Here is a 19,355-nt window from a genome sequence, read left to right on the forward strand (position 1 = left end):
TGGTTTCTTACTGAACTGCTACCTGCTCACTTTACTCTTCACACCGACGCTTGTGAATTGAGGTTGGCAGCAGGAGCAGTTGTGGTGGGATGGTATCACTTTCGGTCCGTGCGATATCTGGTGGTGTTCTGCGCTGGTGACATATTCGGATAACATTTCGTGTTTCCTTTGATAACACGTCATTGTTTTGGTGACCTTACATTAAAATCCCAGGAACAGTGTGATGTGTAACATTGATTTTTGGTGTATCGGACGCAGTCGGGCGCGCTGGTCACCTGGGACCCAGTTTAACTCTGCGTATTTACTACAAATGGCTGCTGGTCTGTTGTTTATTGGATGAACTACCATGTTAAGGGGAATGCAAGGTACAACTGCATGCATCATTTTTTGGGGGATAACTACTGGAATCATGATTTTTGGAAAACATGCACTTTGTGAAGCAACAGAACACAAGTATGTACAAAAAAACCCTCATCATTCAGCGTAGATCTTTAAGGAAGCAGCAGGACGTGCTCTGGATAAACTCAGATTAAAACTGTGTTGTCTTCGTGTTGGATTCAGGGTGAACTGTGGAGGTCAGCAGAAAGTGGTCATGGTCATTGTTCTGGAGACGTAACCTTTATACCCCTGCTTGTTTTGACGCAACAGACTTCATATGGCTGCCGTGACAGGCCTGCCTCCCTGCCTTTCTCTCTCCAAAATAGACGAGCAGAATGGAAGCAGCTGCACTCGGGCCCCTCTGGGATCCATGCCGAAATGAAACTATCAAATGCCTCCGGACCGAGGACAGATTTCTTAATGTGTGAAAGCTGCGCTGTGTTCACAGACATGTTTTGTCTGCACTTTTGGACTTGTTAATACAAAGACCCCCCCCCCCCTTTCTTCATATTGGTGTGGGGTTATTAAGCAGAAGGGATCTGGAGGGGGTGTGTTGGTCTTTCTGTAGGGAAATAAACTGGTTAAAATAACTCTGCAAGTCCTTGGCAAAGATAAAAGGGGGAAGCTGTTGGTGGTGGATGGTGAGAGACGGTGAAGAGGTGGGTATGGTGTGACGGGTGCAAAGACTTTTCCGAAAGAGCTGGCGGGCTTCCGGCCCCCGTCTCTGAAATCCCACCACAATTACTCTATTAGCATGCTCAGCTGTGCCTCTGTTTTTCTTTATTCAAGCAACTTATCACAACCGACAAGGCACATGAGGCCATCAGAAAAGGAGCCTGTCAGAGCCCCATTGTGTCCTCAGCCCTCCACCTCCCTGCCTTCATCCAGCCATTGACTCTCAGCCGTGGACGGGAGCCAGGGAAAAGCCAGAGGCATCATGGGAGCCGCAAGTGCACTTGTGGCACTGGTTGTGATTGACAAAACTCTGGCAAAGAGGATAAATCACCACTGAATAATGAAAACTACACTTCTGCTGAAAGTCAGCCTTTCAGGAAGGAAGAAAAGAATATTCTAGTTTGAAAATACTTTAGGATACCAGCAACGTTATAGAGGCCAAAACTTCATTTAAGTCCGAAAATCCCTTGGGGTTCAAGCCTGTTGTTTTCAGTGTTAACAATGTATGGACGTGAATAAAATGGGGACGAGAGGAGGGCTGATGTTTTTTTGACTAATGAATTTACTTACTAGCTTATTAGCATCTAAATATAAGGGATTATGGTAAGAGTCCAGAAATAAAAGAAGTTGGATATACAGGCTGCAATTAGCCTAAAGGTGCCTATAGACTGTAGGATTTCATTAATCATCAGCCACACTGTGCACCATGGATCTAATCAACACGGGTACAACATCAGGTTTAATGTGTGCAGACTGTATGATCACAAACACCTGATCACAACGCAATTCAATATACAAGAAGAAAACATTGCGCCGCTACAGTTGTAAATACTGAAGCTGAGCAAGAACTGAGCCCTTGAGGTGCTGGTGTTTTATGTGTACGGGGAAAAAAAAACAGAGAAGAAGAACGTGGGAGACGGCAACTTGGGGTGCCAGTTTTTCAAAGCGAGCTTGAGATAAGTATTTATTCTGTAGCATGCATCGACAGGAGTTCCATAGGAGTCTGTTGGACAACCCTGCACGTTGAAAAATTACATTAAAGGGTGAAAGTGACGCCAAGGGCTCCTGACCAAGCTTCCGTAGGTGATCAATTTGGGCTGAAACTGTGTTGTATGTAGCTGTCATTTCTTGCTGCATTCTTATTGGTTGGTTAGTAGACGCTCAGTCGTAGCAGCGGTCACACTGTGACATGGTCATCCTGAATTTCTGACAGTTTTGTCCCAGGCTGTCTTTGGTCGCAAGAACGTAACAACGGCCATTGTTCAACCTCTCTAGCAGACTGACGTCATTTTGGCTCCACGACCAAAGTTATCGCCACATTTCTTTCACATTGGTCAGTGTATACCTGCTTTGAAAGATGGCTGATACCACACATTGCAGGGTTCAGACCTAAATCTCTTAACAATCACTGCCTTCAAGCCTCTGAGTAAAGCACGGCTCACCAGAGTGTTCTGGCGGACTGCGAACTGTAGAAGATGAGTGTTTGAACCAGGCATTTTCTGGCTGTACCTCAGTGTCAAAAGTACAATTTGCTATATTTTTTTTAAGATTACAACAAAATGTTATATCTTCTGCCTGAGAGTGACTGCGTGAACATGACAGTGAAGGTTTTGTCTTATATTCTTTCTCATGGCATGCACAGTATCACCCTGCATTGTTGCAGACATTTCTGGTATGTTAGGAAACATAATCAAGTTACTATGTCTGCATCAAATTAGAAACTAGACTCTCTCAACCATCAAGTCACTGGACAGTTTTATGCAGCTGACAGCTGAACAAAAAAAAAAAAAAGAAGTATTTTATTTTGAAAAAAAAGTTCCTTTGGAGAGGGAGTGCAAATTGTAGAGTTGGTGGAATGTCGACAAGTGTTGACAGTATCTTTTATTAAAACACATCTGAGCAAAAACATCACATCTACCTTCTGTCATATTTCAGACCCACTTTGAAAACAGCCTCACATTTTGGAAACACGCTGTGTGTGGTTCACATAGCAACCATTGTCGGTGGAGCGCGGCAGTTTTACACAGAAATGTTTTTCCACGGGTGCCTTTGCTTTAAGGTGCTGCACGGTGGCATCCAAACAATTCACGGTGATGAATTAGATTTGTCCCTCGCTGTCACTTTAACACCTTTTTCCCTCCAAAAACTTTAATGATAAAGACACTGATATTTTTACGTCTTGGCCATTTTAAATAACCTGCTATATGCAATAGCACCAGTGCCCCTGTAAAGGTGCTGTGCATGGCTTTCAGTTAAATGTATTTTCTCACTTGGAAAAATAATTGCTAATGATTTAGGGATAGGCAACTGGAGTAACTTTAATAAAGCTGAGAGTTACATTGGCAGCGCAAATGATTTTAGATTTGGCATGTAAAGTGATTTGCTTAAGGTCAGGGTGAGGTTTTGGCCTCCAATACTTTTTTCAAAATAAAAACGTGAATCATCAAATAAAGTTTGTCTTAAACAGGGAAAACAGTCCAAGGTACAAAGCCTGATTATCGCTTCAGTTTTGTCCAATCAAAATGTGGAGAGTCTGCAATGTTCAGTATTTCAGTATCGAAGTGTTAACTGCCGCCTCGTTTCTCCTCCATGCAGTCTTTTAACAGAATACACTAAAGTCACAGTTCACTTACATATGATAACAGTGAGCCCTGAACAAGACGGTGGGATTTGATTGAAAGCTCTGGAAAAGAAAAAGAAAAAACACTTGATCACAAATATTTTTCCAAGATTAAGAATGAACTCTGCTCAAATCTGTTTTCACTCTTGATAAAAATAACTTGTGAAACTTAATAATGGCTTTTGTAGAGCAATCCCTCTGTAGTTTAAACAAAGTTTCCCTCTACACAATTCACATTTAATCAGACTGAATTGTTTTACATCAAAGGATAAACTGATAAACTACTTTAATCTTGCTGTAACACTGTGACACGTGTGTGTGTTTTTTGTGGACTGGTGTACATGTTGTGTGGTTGCAGTTAAGAAAGATACCACCTGTGCTTTTCTTCTCCGCGTTTTGCTTGCGTACATTTTGTTTCCTTTCAGCGTTACATGTAAGGGTGTGGTTTGTGTTGTTTATGTGTGTGTGCATTGTGTCCACACCAGCTGGTGTCTAGTCACAATATAGTGTAAATGTGTGTGTGTGTGTGTGTGTGTGTGTGTGTGCTGGTTACGTGTGATGACCCAGTGATTAATAATCATAGAGTGTAAGCATGCTGTACACTTTTGTATCTGTTGCGTGCGTTTTTCTTCTTTTCGTGTGTGTGTGTGAGTGTGCTTAAGGGTGTATGCAACTTTATATTTCCATGGCGATTAGAGCAGATGAAAGCCACTGATGAGGCATGTTGGGTCTTTTTTTTTTTTTTTTTTTGTTTCTTGTTGATGTTGTTATGGAGAGGAGAGCTCTTCTCGTGCGTTTTCACTGTAAAATCAGTTTTGTCTCTGCACAGTAGGAAATGCTTCTGACAACTGCAGAGCCCGGAGGAAGAAACACAACACCGAGCAGCTCCACAGAGGCAATCCACGATAGGCTTCTTCTATTTAGGAGTAATAATGGGACGAGCGGCAAGACACGACTTGTAAATGTTCAGAGCGGAGAGGGAGAGGAGGCAGGCAGATAACTACAGGCTTTAGTTTGGATCAAACATCACAGTTCACAGAGGAAAAAAAACTAAAAACTGATCGTGCTCTGTTATACTTTGTAATTCTGTTATGAAAATTGCTGCACAAGTATAATTGTTATTATATTAATTATCTCTTGTGCCGCAGTAGTTTTGTTACTGACACTTCCTTAGCAGCAAATGAATGCACTTGTATGTATAATTGTAATCTGCTTTCCTTAATCAGTTACATTTTGTGCATTTAAAATGATAATCTTTCAGTAAGAAGTCTGATGAGCACAGAACATGTTGCTCATCCTATTTCACTGCAAGAACTTTTCCAGGAATCTGGGAACCTGTTTGAAAGTTAAAAGAATTTTCATCCTTCATTTGGTGTTTAACAGAATAGAATAATATTTTTATTGTCATGGCCAACGGACACATGCAAGAGAGACTTTCATTTCATGACTTGGTCCATAAGGCTCGTTCATGGGCCTTGTTAGTTCCTGGAGCTGCAGTATTTTGTGAAAAGGCAACAAAAATAACTGAACGTAACCACAACCGCGACCTTTGCCTAAACCCTGCAAGTTTTTTTTTGAAACGTATTATTCAGAGAAGTCACCCCAAAGAGGAACCCTAGAAAATGAATGTCTATAGATCACTTAACACTTTATTTTGATTTCATATGAAACTAAATAGAAGGTTTTAGTAATCAAATCAAGTTTGTTGTTATGAGAGCCTGATTCTCTGATGTTTCTGTCAAACCTGTCATTTAATCACTCATAAAATATGAGTTTCCAAAGCACGATAGCAAATTAGCATCCACCCAAAAGATTTTAGAAGACAAATGTAGTGCTAATCCCTGCCTTGTGAGCAATAGCTGTTCTTAACCTTATATGTGCATGCTTCCAAGAAACTTCAAAACAGTACCGGAGTGCGTTGGTGGTTTTTGTTGCAGCCTCTCAATGACTTAAATGCTCGATTTAACTCTTACATCATTAGCTGGAGCCAGACAAAGTTTAAAAGTTGAAATGGAAATTGAGCAATCTCGACATGCACCATATTTCATTAATGTGACAAGCTGATAAAATGCCAGCGGGCATTCGCTTGGCTGACAAGCAACACTCGTTACATTCCAACTGCATTAATTAACCCTGCCCGCAACAGAGGCCGATCACAGTGCACAACAGTGGAGCCAGTCGCTGCAGAGAAGCCACAATGTGGCATGTGAAGCACTATCAACACCTCCCTAAGTACAACCTCTAGCTAAGAAATAAATAACATGGCTGTCTTTCCTCGTGGCAGGGCCAAACATGCTGGTTTTGGACAGGGTTCAATAAGGCTTTGATTCTTAAAAAAAAAAAAAAAAAACTTGGGGAAGTGAAACAAAATCACCATTTACAACCTCTGACAGCCGGCAGCTCTCTCTCTCTCTCTCTCCTTTTTTTTTTTTTCTTTTTCTTTTTCATGTTTTTGCTCCCCACGCCATTAAAAAGCTCTCGTTGGGAAACTGTCATCTTGATCCTCAAAGTGCTGCGAGTGTCAGGGCCCGTCAAACTGGCTCCCACCGTTGACAAGTGTTAGCTCGGAGCGATGTAACAAGTTTAGCAGAGGAAGGGAAGTGGATGCCTGAGAAGAGATACCTGTGTCTCCTGCACACATATACTAAACGTGCATCAGGCACACATATGCAAGCATGAAGTGTGTGCTGTTAATTTGTTTATTGCCTAACATAAACTCAACTTAAAGGTCCCATGTTTTGCACTTTTGTTTTATTTGAAGTGTTGATACTCTTAGGAAGATATATTTGTGGTTTTAAGTACAAAAAACCATCTAAGTGTAGTTGTACATCTCCTCTCTGGGGCTTCTCACTGGAGTTCTAGTAACAACAGGTTGGCGAGCCAATCAGAAGAGAGGAGAAAAGAGAGAGGCTCTGAGCCTCTCTCCTGATTGGCTGACTGTTTTCTGAGTGATCAAATAAAAACATAAGATTTCAGGTAAACACTCTCAGAGAAGCCAAATCCTGCGAAGCTGGGATGGTGGGTCCAGGTGGGCGGGGCTTGGGGCATGGCTTAGAGCGGTGACTGCTTTTTTGTGACATCACAAAGTTAAAGAAGTCCTGACGGCTCATTTTAAGGCTTAGTTTCTGAATACAGGCTGTGTGTGTTTTTCTGTGGACTGAGCGCTTTGATGCTTTCACAGTATTAATATAGCCTAGCCTATAACATAGACCTGCTTTTTAATGAAAAAAAGACGTGTGAATCTCACTTTATACAATATAGGACCTTTTAATGTGTCAAATGAAAACATAAGGTGCAGCGGTATTACATTTTTTCACACAGTTCTTTAACTATAATAGTTGAATTGAAGCGACCCTCTGGTTAGTCCTAATCCAAAAACTGAGCCACAACCCTGCATGTGGTGCCCTTTTTCATTCTCACCCTTGCCCGCAGAAAGTCTGTGCACACCACTGCTTTGACATTTAAAATCTATTGAATCAATTAAATTGTCATCATTAACCAAAGCTTTATTTATAAAAGTATGTATAAGTATAAACTTAGGAGTCACATGTTCACACTGAGCTTAGATCAGGGAACGGTCGGGGCAAACAGGGACCAGGGAAAAGGTTTTTCATGTGAAGAAACATCATGCTCATCTTTATGATCAGGGTGGAAGTCTTTGGTTTTGGGATTGGTGATTTGGGTTTCAAAAGAGTCTTTGGCACCACTCACAGTCACTGACGATAGAGCCACCCATCAACCATGTCGCAGTCTACGTGCAGTAAATAAGCGGAGGAGACGATGCAGAGCAGAACCAGTGTGATTAAACTGCAGCATTCTGTACATGCGGTCCATGATGAGGAGTGAAAAGAGCAGGGCGGCAGCTCCGGTAACTAACTGCTGTTGACAGTTGAGTGAAACACAGAGGAACGCCTTTCACCAGCCTGTCGTCAGTGTCCCAATACTGTCGCACTGCTGATGACCTCAGTGGTACCAAATCATGCACATGTTCACTATGTAAACACACATGGATGCTACAAACTGTAGACACAAACACTTCCATGCACAGATAACGGACACAAACTCACTGAGGTAACTGTTAGTTAGAAGCTGTAGTGGTTATCCGTGTATTTATTAGCGAAGCACGATGATGACGAAGAATGAGGAAGATAAATTCTGTAAGAAACTTCATGCCTAAATGCCAAAATAAAACTGTATCAACACCAACGGATGAATTGCTTCCTCTCATATGGAACGATCTTGGTGATTTCGTCACTTCATTTTCAGGTGTTACAATCACTCAGTTAAACTTTTATGTATATCATATAAATATTTCAAGCCTTTCAGCTTTATAGCTCTGAATTGGAGCCTCTGGCATTTGGAACAAGCTTGTGAAAAATCAGGTGTGCAAAAGTAGGTAGGCTACAGCTGTGATTCACTGTGTCGTGTACAGTATGTTTAATTGGATACCTTTCGTGCAGTTGAAGGCTAATTACACAACCTGTAGCTCCAATCTGAAAATGGGATACAGTTAGGCCACCCCTGGGCATATTCTACATTTTGTTGGGTTTTAAAGTGAAAAGAAGCAAATACAACCCCTGCAGCAAACAGACATTAAAAATGAAAGGAGAAAAAAAATTAACCGTGTTCCGAGAGCATTTCAGTATGAAGAAACAACCAATAAAAAAAAATGTTTTGAAAGTCTAGTTTTAACTGTGCTTTGTGTTTTCAGGTTTAGGTGTGTCAGTGCTGACACATCCCTTTTTCCATTTCCGCACTATAACGCTTCAAATCAAATTTAACAGTATTCCATTTGAGATATAAATCCAGAGTAAACACTGTTTGTCAGACACTTCTATGGTCGGTGATGTCCTCGCTGCCTCCCTCTGAGTGAAATATTTCCTCCACTCACGTGCAGTCTCCTTCCTTCTCCATCTGGGAACTTCTCATTTATCTTCAGCGGTGGTGACACAATGAAAACAGCTACACGCGGTGCAGCCCGCCACACACAGCAAGAGCGCCCAGCCAGTTTATTGGGAAAGGTGCTCTATTGAATTAACCAGCCGCTTTTGTTCCTAAACCAATATTGCGAGACTATAAAGGGGTCAAGGGACGGCAGGCACACACCAAAGCCTGCTGCGGAGGTAGAAGGGCCTGCAGGCTGCTCTCCGTGAAAGCACAGAGTTTGGTTTAGGTCAAAAGAGAACTCCTGATCTGGAAATAACAGAACATTCCGGAAGAACACAGCTGTCCCACCCAGCCTCCCAGCTGCTCGCTCTCCGTCTGTCTGTCTCTCTGACTGCCTGTCTGTCTCTCTCGCTCTGGTTTTGAAAAGTTTGTTTTACATCACACTGCTTCTGACTGTCTTTCTGTCTGTCCGTACACTAACCCACTGCACCTACTTAGGATGATGGACAGGTGTTTATCAAGGCTGTAAAAAGATATTTTAATGGAAGGAAAGGGCTCTCTGATGAATTTAGCATAGCAATTATTTAGGTCATCAAGTGGAATTTTTACCTCATGTGAATACATTAGCACAAGATTTGTGCTGTATTCACATTATCAAGGAAAAACACCTATTGAGTTCACTTCCTCCATTTTTGTGTATGTGCTGTGCCACAGTTGAAAGGTCAAATTTGTTGAACTTTGACCCAGCTGACCATTGAGAGCACAAATCATAATCATACTGATCATACTGCCTTCAGATTCTGTTGAATGTTTGGGCTAGAAAACTCTGTATTGTGATCTAACTACTGATAACAAATTGTCATTGTCGGTTGTAGCTAATTAAGCTAGCCCCAACCCGGTTGGACTGTCTTGTCACTTTCCGATACCGGGTCACTGTAGCTTCCAGGCTGCCGTGAAGGAGTAGCACTGCTCAGAGGGCGTATTATAACCTCTTGTCTTGTAAACACAATGATACATATGAAACTTTTGACAAGACTGGTAGGTAAACAGCTGTTAATGCCATCATTGGCTATGTAGCAATACAAATAGCTCCTAGACAAGAAAGCAGTAGCCTATGTTTTTCTTTGAAAAGAAAAAATGAAATTCATTAAAAGATTCTTAAAACAGTACTAAAATAAAAAATACAAACACACAAGAAACAGAATGAATAAGCGTACCAGCCTCAGGGATCTACACTGCAGATAGTTTAATTGTTAGGCTACTTTCCAAAACATCATCAAATACCAGTTCTGAGAAAGCCAACGCTTGAAGTTCACAATTCACAGAAAGGGATGATCATTCTGTCATTCGTGTCATTTGATATTATTGTTAGAGTTTTATTTTTTAGTTTGTTTCTTTTGGGACAGGGGTGTTAAGTCGTACAGTTAATGGATATCCTTTTCTGACTGCGACACCTTTGCTTTGATGTTTTCTCATCCTTTAATTATAGGAAGGGATTACTTCATCTTTTCAAGTGGGAGCCGTATAGCGAGCACCTCTCAAGAGTGTTTCCCGTAGGTGGCATTTTGGACATGAACTTGATAGCATTCAGTGTAACACCCTGCAGGTCTGGACATGCTTTGGCATGTATATGTGTCCCGTGAACTTTCTATGTGCATTATGCAAGAGCCAAGTGATGAGATCCAAACAAAGTGAAGCATATTCACTTCACATGGAGCTTTTGATAAAAGCCAAATGTGTACCGTGATATCACACGATTGGTATTTGTGCATCAGTGCATAGCTGCAAAATTTCTATCGACACTATAGAGGCGTCTCTCTACACCGAACCACAGTGTATAAATTCTCCAGCCATACTCCGTGAACAAAAGGATGTTAATTAATGATTTGATCTCAGCGTTGGTCCCACATCACACGGCTGAAGATAAGTTCGGAGACGGAAGGCTCGGGGGCACAACATGTGGGTTTCCCCCTTGTTTGGTGCTGTCAGAAGGGGAAAAGCATCAAAGCATCAGAGCCAGGCTGTTATCTCGACCTCACCGAGGAGCTGTCGTAGATAAAGGAGGAAGTGGTTAAAGTGGTCTGAGGCAAATGCGTTCCTCCTCGAAATCCACCACACACAGTTACAGCACGGCACAGGTGCACGCGTACGTTGGTATGTGCGTGTCAACCCATTCATACACACCCACACACACACACACACACATACACACACACACACACACACACACACACTTCTTCTGCTCTTTCTGATGGTCTATCTTTAGCACATAGGGGTGAACACAGTGATAGTGAACAATATGCTGATTTGCTGTTCAGTTTCTTGTGCGTGCAAAGATCTACAGCCTGATTTCCTTCTGCTCACAACAGCCACCTGCTTCCGCCCTCATGATCTGCTGAGAAGAGTTGGATATGGTGGATCTGTATCATCTTCCAGGGCATCCCAGACAATAACAGTACCTGCAAGATTTTGAAGGCAACGGACACCTAAAGAAACATTTTTGAGAGGAAAAAGTAATATGTATTATAACTTTATTAATATAGCAGTTTTCAAAAATAACTGTCAAAAATAATGTCTAGGGGTCTTGATTGGAAATGTATAGGGGCCCAATTCGGGCAGAAAAAGAAAAAATACATGTAAAGTTACACATAATAAAAACTGCAAATAGGAAGTCAAACTCAAAACAATTACAAAATCAATCACACCAAATCTAAATTTTGACTTGTGAGTATTTTTGTGCCTTATCATGCCTGACTTTTTATGATAATGTAGCGGAAGTAGGTCTTTTATCCCACAACCTAAGGACTTGTTAAAGGACCTACTGAGGGCCTCGGGCTGAAGCGATGAGCATGTGGGAGCGGTTTAGGAATATAGTCGGAAACCATTGTGGCAAGTTGTCATTAGAATATTGAAATCCACTTTTAGCCAGTGATGTGACTGAAATAATAATGTTTACTTGTTACCCTCTAATGTGTGGAAGTGAGTTGTGTGCAGTTCAGTGAAAGACCGTTTTTCCTCCTGTATTGTTTCATATGAGATATTTTTTAAAGGTTTTCCATGTTTCACAAGGAAAATGTTTTTCTTCTCTCCGTAACCAACTTGACAGAAAGTTGAGCAAATATTTGCTCAAAAGAACCAATGCACCAACCATGTTTCGGGGAGTAGGTCGGTGTGTTTGTGTTCAGATCAACCTGTGACCGAACTCACCAGGGACTCCGCCTCTTTCTGTCGTTTCCCTCCGGTCTCTCTCTCATTTTTTCTCTCATCATTGCACTTTTATCTCTGTGTCATTTCTTGCACCGCTGGGGTAATTGCTCGACTTCACATGCAATTTCGCTGCCTCAGAAATTTGCTTTGCTTTTTCTCTGAACACGCAGTTAGATTTATCTCGGGAGATGCGCTCTCTTGTTAGATCTTGTGAGGAGTTTTGCTGTGGTGTTTTGCTGAAGATTGGATATTGATTTACGAAGGACTATAACGAATTTGCAGTCCAAGCGTAATGTAATAAAAGCGTGGATGACAGGATCCATATGTTTTGCAGATGAAAAAGATCAAATACAGTAAATTTACAGAAATAAAAGGAAAGAGCTGAAAACAACAATTAGTGACAGTTCTTGTAACCTGATGTTGAATTTAATTCAAAGTATTTTCCATTTAACAATGGCCCTCCCCTTTGGTTGATGTGTTGGGGGTGAACTAAAATGGTGAAAATCAACCTGTTGCACAATTAATAAACCCGTCCTCTCAAAGAGAAATGTATCATTTTGAAACAGATCTTTTTTTTATTTCTCAAAATCTCCTCAAGTTCAAGTAATTAGATTAAGCATGCTGACAAATGATCATCGATTGATAAAAGAGGCAAAGCTGCGGCCATCCACCATCAAAAGTAACTCGGATTAATTGTGAGGTACCTCGGCATTATGGTAAGCCGACTGCCCGAGAAGCAGCATCCCTGAAGAAGGAGAATGAAATAAGGGGATTTATCCACAGACACTAATCATTCCCAACTTAGAGCATTGGCACAAAAAGGAAAGAATGTGTAAAGAGCCCAGGGACACAAAGGATTCTGGGTGATCAAAAGGAGAATTAAGGGTGACTTCTTCCACTGAGGCATTGTCTGTGTGTTTCATGAAGTATCACTCTCAGCAGGAGGGGGAGGGGAGGGAGGGGGGGATCAAGGATTTCTTGAATAGAAGAGCTTCTGCGCTTTTCTCTCTCACCTTTTAATCCACCACCTTGCTCTCGCTATCCCTCGCCAGTTTTTTTTTTTTTTCATTTCTCTCCTCCACAAATAGATCCCTCTACGCTACAAAGTTGGCATGACACACATGTTCGTGTGTATTGGGGAGATTTCTAAATTCAACTTCAAAAAGCTGAGGGCATGGCGAGGACTGGGTGGGCTAGCTGCAGATGTGTGTATGTGTTTGAAGGGTTGGTTCGTGTGTGTGTGTGTGTGTGTGTGTGTGTGTTTTGGGGAAGAAGTGAAAGGGGGGTTGGGTATCAGAGCCACCAGGATAATGACCATGACAGCCACCCAACAGACTCGCCCCCCGCTGTCCTTTTAAGTCCTTGTTTAAGGTTTGGCTTCGGCACCCACTTTGAACCGCGACAATGATTCCAGATCACAGCGGAACTCCCAGGATTCTTCATCCTTTGGGCCTGGGTTATGCAGGGCCAAGAGGCTTTTGGCTGCACAAAGTCTTGTCCTCCTGACCGGTGGACAATAAAAAGTTCATTCCCTCTCAACTTGATTAGCCAGCTGCTACATTCAACGACGCGCACGGATCTCACGCCTGCCTCATGATCAGCCGACAGCAAAAGTTATTATTAGTTTTCATTCACGGAAAATCAAAGCAGAATAGCTTCGGTGCAGATGTGGTGCAGCCTTATTGTGACTTTGTTTGCATACGTGTCAGTTCATTGTGGTATCACATCCTAATATACATGACTTGCGTTCAGTGTTAGCTTAGCATCATTTGTTGCATATTTGGTCAGTAGATTTCAGCCATGTGTTAGTATTAATTTTGGTTGCCTGCTTGAACCTGTGTTTACATATTTATTCAGTGGTCGGGCTTCTAGCGTGGATGTGTTAACAGAGCTGAGTACGGCACAATGAGCCAGCCTGACCAACTGTGGTACTGCCTCAGAAAAGTCATATCCTTCTGTGAAGATGCCTCCAAACAGCAAAACAAGGCCAATTAATAGCTTTTCTGTTATGAATTTGTAAATCATGAATATTTAACATTTTTATGTGCATTGCATCATCTCATCGTTCAGTCTATTAGACGGGCTGGTGGGTGTAGGCAGCCCACTAGTCATTGGCAGCTTAATGTCCAGTCAAGTTGACCTTCTGACTTTGTTCTCTTCTCCATGCACCTTCAGAAGTAGGTGAAGTTGTACCGCTCCTCTGTAAATTTTACAGGACCACAGCAGTCACAGTTTTTTCATTTGTCGCTGTTTTACATGAAACCATACATACCTCTTCAACACGATGCAGTGTGTTTTGATCCAGAGAGATCGCATCGAATATGTAAGTCATTCACACAGTCGTATAGTTCATCTCCATCTACATTTAGTGAGGATATCTGATCCATACTTGTTACTGTATTAATACATCTGCTCTAATTGTTGTTTATGGCATCTATTTTTTTTTTCTAATTTGTAATCATGTGATTGAATTAGTTTTTCTATACTGTTTTCACAGTTTTGCAATTGCTCTCAGTAAAGACCTTTGAGTTACGGTAGTAAATGATGATCAAATGATCGTGGTCCCGTTCTAGACTCCCCCAGAAATCTATGAAAAATCTATTATGTACACTGGGGCACTCAAGGCAACGTCAAGTTTCACCGCCTCCTCCTCCGTCCACATATGGCCATGACTTGAAACTGTGGTTCTTTTAAGTAGCTCTTATATATTATGTGATTTTCTGTATGAAAGCATCCTTGTCATTCTCTGTGACCTGTGACCACTCCAGGTCTGTAAGAACGTGTTAGTGGTCAACATTCCTGGTCAAATAGAGTTTAAATAAAACAAACAGGGTAAATCTCACACATGGGGATGTCTGCTCAATTCATTTTACTTTGGCGAAGTGTTCTTTAAAGTGTGATCACAAAAGCCATATGTTGAATGCTGGATGTCAGACAAAGATATGTAGCGAGAGCACACTGATCTCATTTGGTTTGTAATTTCCCAGATGCTCCCTGCTGATGGCCAAAAACATTGGCAAAAAACTGTCAAACATAATAGCTTTAACATATCTGCCTGTGACAACTCAGAAAATCTGCAACAGCACCTCAGAGCCAGGGTTGACATTTCGTTACCTATCTGACGGAAATGTTCACTTTGACCTTTAGATAATAACACAACCCTGTCTTTTTTATGATTAGGATTAGCTGCTTACTTTCTGACTGCGACTAACCCAAAAGTGTTTTTGGTTTGAGAAAATCTCTGATCACCACTTTTGTTTGCAGCAATATGCTTGAAATATGCTAACGCTAACAAGCTGTTTAAGGGACTTTATAAATACAACTTTATAATGCACCTCAGCCTTGCAAGTGTAATTTGTATCACTAAGTAGTACTTTATTTATTATTGTATACTTTAAAAGGCCTATTTGTAAGTTTAGCTATTGCGACATAGTACAACATTAGCATTAACAGCTATTTTCTTACCAGTCTAGAAGAAATGTTGCGAGTTCAGCGTCAAACTATAAAAAATGTCCTAGATTTAAATTCAACTTAATTACTAAAGATACTTTCTACATAAAATACTCACAGGGTCGCAAAGAATAGCGTAGAGTATTGGCTAAGTATTAGCTGAACTTGATAACCTTAAAGCAATATTAAATGTAATTTTTGTCACTTTGGGGCGGCAGAACAAGCAATGTTCACCACTACTCGCTAACTTTGTCTGTAAAGGGGGTTTAACATTAATTCTTTAGATTCTTGCTGCAGCTAGCACAAGGTTGATTGGAGAGAATAAATCAAAACAGTAAAGTTGTGGGCCGTACAAAGAAAACAAAGGTGATAATGTTGGTTATGGCCTAATCACTACAGGCGACTCTTCTCACGTTGCACATAGTCATATGATCCAGGTATAAAGTCAGTTCTATATTTAATGGAAAGCAGAAGAAAGAGGCCAGGACAGAAGAAAAAAAAAAACCTTCACAACCAAAAAAGGATATTGCACCAGCCGCACCAAACATTCAAGGCAGCCTTCTCAGTGTTGTTTAAACATACTATATTGTAGTGACTCATAGTGTAATCATTTGTGAGCAGAGATGTAGGAAATCCCCCGCATTGCTGCTTCTAGTCATGTAACAAATTGGCGTAATTGCCATTGTGGTTGAATAGAAATTGCGGTTAGGCAAACAACTTTTTTTTTTTCTGTGCCAGCGCCATGCCTTTCAAACAAACACTTGTCTCTGTGGTGAGTTTCCTTTTGCAAGAAAATCGAATTCAAATCGTCACGCACACTGCAAACCTGCAGGGTAGAGCTGAACGATGTTAACCTCCGAGAAATTGTTGACGTTAAACTGAGGATGCAATATGTGTGATGTAATATTTCACCACCTATGTATGATGAGTGTAAATGTACAAACTTGCTTGAGGAAAAACAAACACATAAAGACATTACAGACTCAGTTGTGATTCCCTTACAGTTCATCTTCGCTGATTTCATTGTTTGAAAAGCAACACGGCAGCGGAGGAATTTGCTCCTGCAGCCCGGTGGATACAAACCGGGGCCCTCCACAAATCACTTCCAGCTTCAGACCGAGACGTTTCCTGCCTGTTTTGAGTACAAACATGTACACAACTGGATTGGGTTGTTAGGGGAGGAGGGTGATGCAACAAAGGAGACATAGAGAATGAAAGAGAATGCTGAGAGAAAAAAAAAATGAGAGTGATTTGGAGGCTTACATATGAAGGGGAGCAGTGGCATAATCAGAGCAGGATGGAGATGTTGGTGTAGTTGAGGGGTTGATGGTGGGATTAGCAGAAGACTGGTGGGGATTGGCACTGCATTAAAGCTGTCACTATCAATCAAATGCGGCCAAAGGGCAGCTTTCAGGCGCCGCGAACACACCTCTCTTTGGAAGAACCAGTGAGCAAATACACCGAGGACTACGGTACAGGTAGAGGTGAAGTTGTCTGAGCAGTGATACTGCTGATGATATCTTCCGGCACAACGTTTACTGTAAAACAGTAACTGGGCTGTGGTTGTTTTCAGACTGGGGATTTGGCATCATACTTCCGTGAAGTTGGGGTACTCATAAGATACAAGTCAAAGCAGCAGAGGGCAAGCTATCCTGACTTTATGTCCCTAATATGGGTCAAACACATTGGATCCTTCATTTCCCATAATGCAACCAACAGGATCTTTTTGTTAGACCTGCTGTTTTCCGAGTTTGATGGTTTGAGTGTTGAATCTTTTAGTGAAAGTGGAAATTAAGGTGACAGTTAAATTATGCATTATATATTTGCAAAACGACTTCCTGTTGCAACTTTGACCTATTGTAAAGCCATGCAACCACATTTTTTTTTATTTAACAGGTAAATAACACAAATATTTTGAGTGTGTTCACTTTTTAGCTTTCAAATAAGTGGTTAAGATAACACAGCTGAACTGTGTTTTTGTTCAAAACCAGTGTTGATGGTCTGACGGTGTCTTTTCCCTGTTGTGTTGGACTCTGTAGCCACAGTCATGTTGTCATGTCCCAGATTTAAGCAACTGAATGCTTGCTAAACCCCTACCTTGAACGACTGCCCAGTCACAGATTAGTAACCGTTTCCAGGCACAACAGGTCTGTCATGCAGTAGAATTGAAGCTGTGTGCATTGGGCACAACTACTAAGATCAATACTTTGTGTCCAAAGACTCAGGAAGGTTTTACAGTTTTGATTTGTTATGGCAAAAACACAAACGCAAAAGTATAAAAACACTAAGAATGGATAGACGAACTATCTTACTACCTACAGAACATAGCTTAGCATTACAGTCACATCCAAGAGGTAGCACAACATTAGCTGAAGTCATTATTTTGAGCACTTACAGGTTCCATGAGAAATAATCCCTGTCTGAATTCTAGGGTCCACAGTTTAAAGAATATTCAAGTTGAGATGCAAATCATGTTAGCTACACAATCACAGAGCGACCTTTTGAACCAATTGAGAATTAGATAGCATGCGAGCATCACTGGGATGCTTGAAGAACTTTATAAAAGATGCTACAGTGAATGAGAGAAACTATTTTTCAATTTCCTGCGAGTAAGAAGCGGCTTTTAACCTGTCGCTAATCTTTGTCTGCTCCTGACACTTTGAAGGGTTAACCTGCGCCACTTCCTCCTCAGATTCCATCTCTTCTGAAGAATTCACAACCCCCTGCACTTTTTGGGATATCTATTAGATTACATTAGCAGTAGCTTTTCCTCTCAGCCAGCCACTTCCTGCCCTCGGGAGAACCAAGGAGATAAGAGCTGACTCTCTCAAACACACTTTTGTAGATACAAACTGAACAAATTTCCCTTCTGAGCACTGTCTGACAAACAAAATCCACAACCAACAAAAGATAGCGGTTCAGAAAACAAACAGTCCCGGCGGTAGGGGACGGCGGTTGCTCCAGGCAGTGTGTGGAGCAGCTTTGTGACCAAACAGTGCACGGAAGTGGAGATAAACAAAACAGACAATTTTCGGTTATCTCCGAGAACTCCATGAAACAAAACAATCCTCTCCGCTGCCGTGTCCTTGAAAAGATCTGGAGAGATGTCCTGAGGAAATGCTATTTCCTTTTGGCGGGGAACGGCCCGGGAGCGTCCCATCAGCAGGTCGCTCCGGTGGCAATTCACAATACGAGGAAAGAAACACGCCATGCTGGAAATACTGAGGAGGACACGGTGTCTGTCTTTGCATCCTGTAAGAGACAAAGATGATGAGAGGTTTCACTTCAAAGTCGACACTTTATGCAGTTGGAGTGAAGGCGTTCAGTGTATTAATAGCATTGATGGAAAGTAACAAATCAGCCCGCAAAATGACTCTTTTAGTAGTATAGTATAATTTGGGCATTTTGTACCTTTATTAGAGAATCACAGATGACAGAAAATGTCCGGAGAGAGAAATGAGGGGCAACATCCAACAAAAGTCCCTGAAAAGACCCAAACCGGGGATGATGCACTTCACAGTCGGCATCCTGACTTCAAGACCTCAAGGCGCCCCCATAATGAGTACTTTAACTTTTACAAAGTACATTTTACTGATAATACTTGGGTTAACCTGAGCATATTTACACTGTGTCATTGGTACCTATTAATGATTAAAAGAAATGACCAAGAAAACTCCATTAACAAACCACTTTGCCAACCTTTGTCAACTTTCTGCGACTCTTCTGAGTCTGATCATTTAAAGTAATTCAACAGTTATTCTGTCTTGAATATGATTGTTTCCCCCAATATTGTAAAATCACATTTTGTTCAAACTAATGCTTTGTTCATAAGCTCTTAACTCTATGTTTACTTTGTATGTCCACTCTACTTTTATACATGCTGGAGGTGAATATTACATAGCTGAAAATCCCATGACAAAAATATGGTTCAAAAAAACTTAACTCGGTATATTTACTAGCTATTTTCAAAGCCTTCAGCCACGTCTTAGAGTTCTACTCTAGTTGGAGTTTGCTCTGTTGTCATAGTATAACATACTGTACAGTATGTACTGATAACAGTGGAGCACCATGGAGTTCTTTCCTGTTGCGACAAAGCTTAAAGGTCCCATATTGCATAAAGTGAGATTTCCATGTCTTC

The 19,355-nt window shown here is 41.3% G+C and overlaps 1 long non-coding RNA gene across 1 annotated transcript; it reads right to left on the reverse strand.

The window, feature by feature from the left end:
• Positions 1-17,508: 17,508 nt before the first annotated feature.
• Positions 17,509-18,887, reverse strand: LOC147817567 (uncharacterized). The gene is made up of 2 exons (XR_015436252.1): positions 18,629-18,887; positions 17,509-18,469 (listed from the first exon to the last, which is right to left on the reverse strand). It is a non-coding gene; the product is annotated as an uncharacterized LOC147817567 (long non-coding RNA).
• Positions 18,888-19,355: the final 468 nt, after the last annotated feature.

The sequence above is a fragment of the Seriola lalandi genome, unplaced genomic scaffold (assembly GCF_002814215.2).
Source record: "Seriola lalandi dorsalis isolate HSWRI2012SDOR001 ecotype SW California unplaced genomic scaffold, Sedor1 jcf7180002054940, whole genome shotgun sequence".
In the NCBI taxonomy this organism is placed as follows: Eukaryota; Metazoa; Chordata; class Actinopteri; order Carangiformes; family Carangidae; genus Seriola; species Seriola lalandi.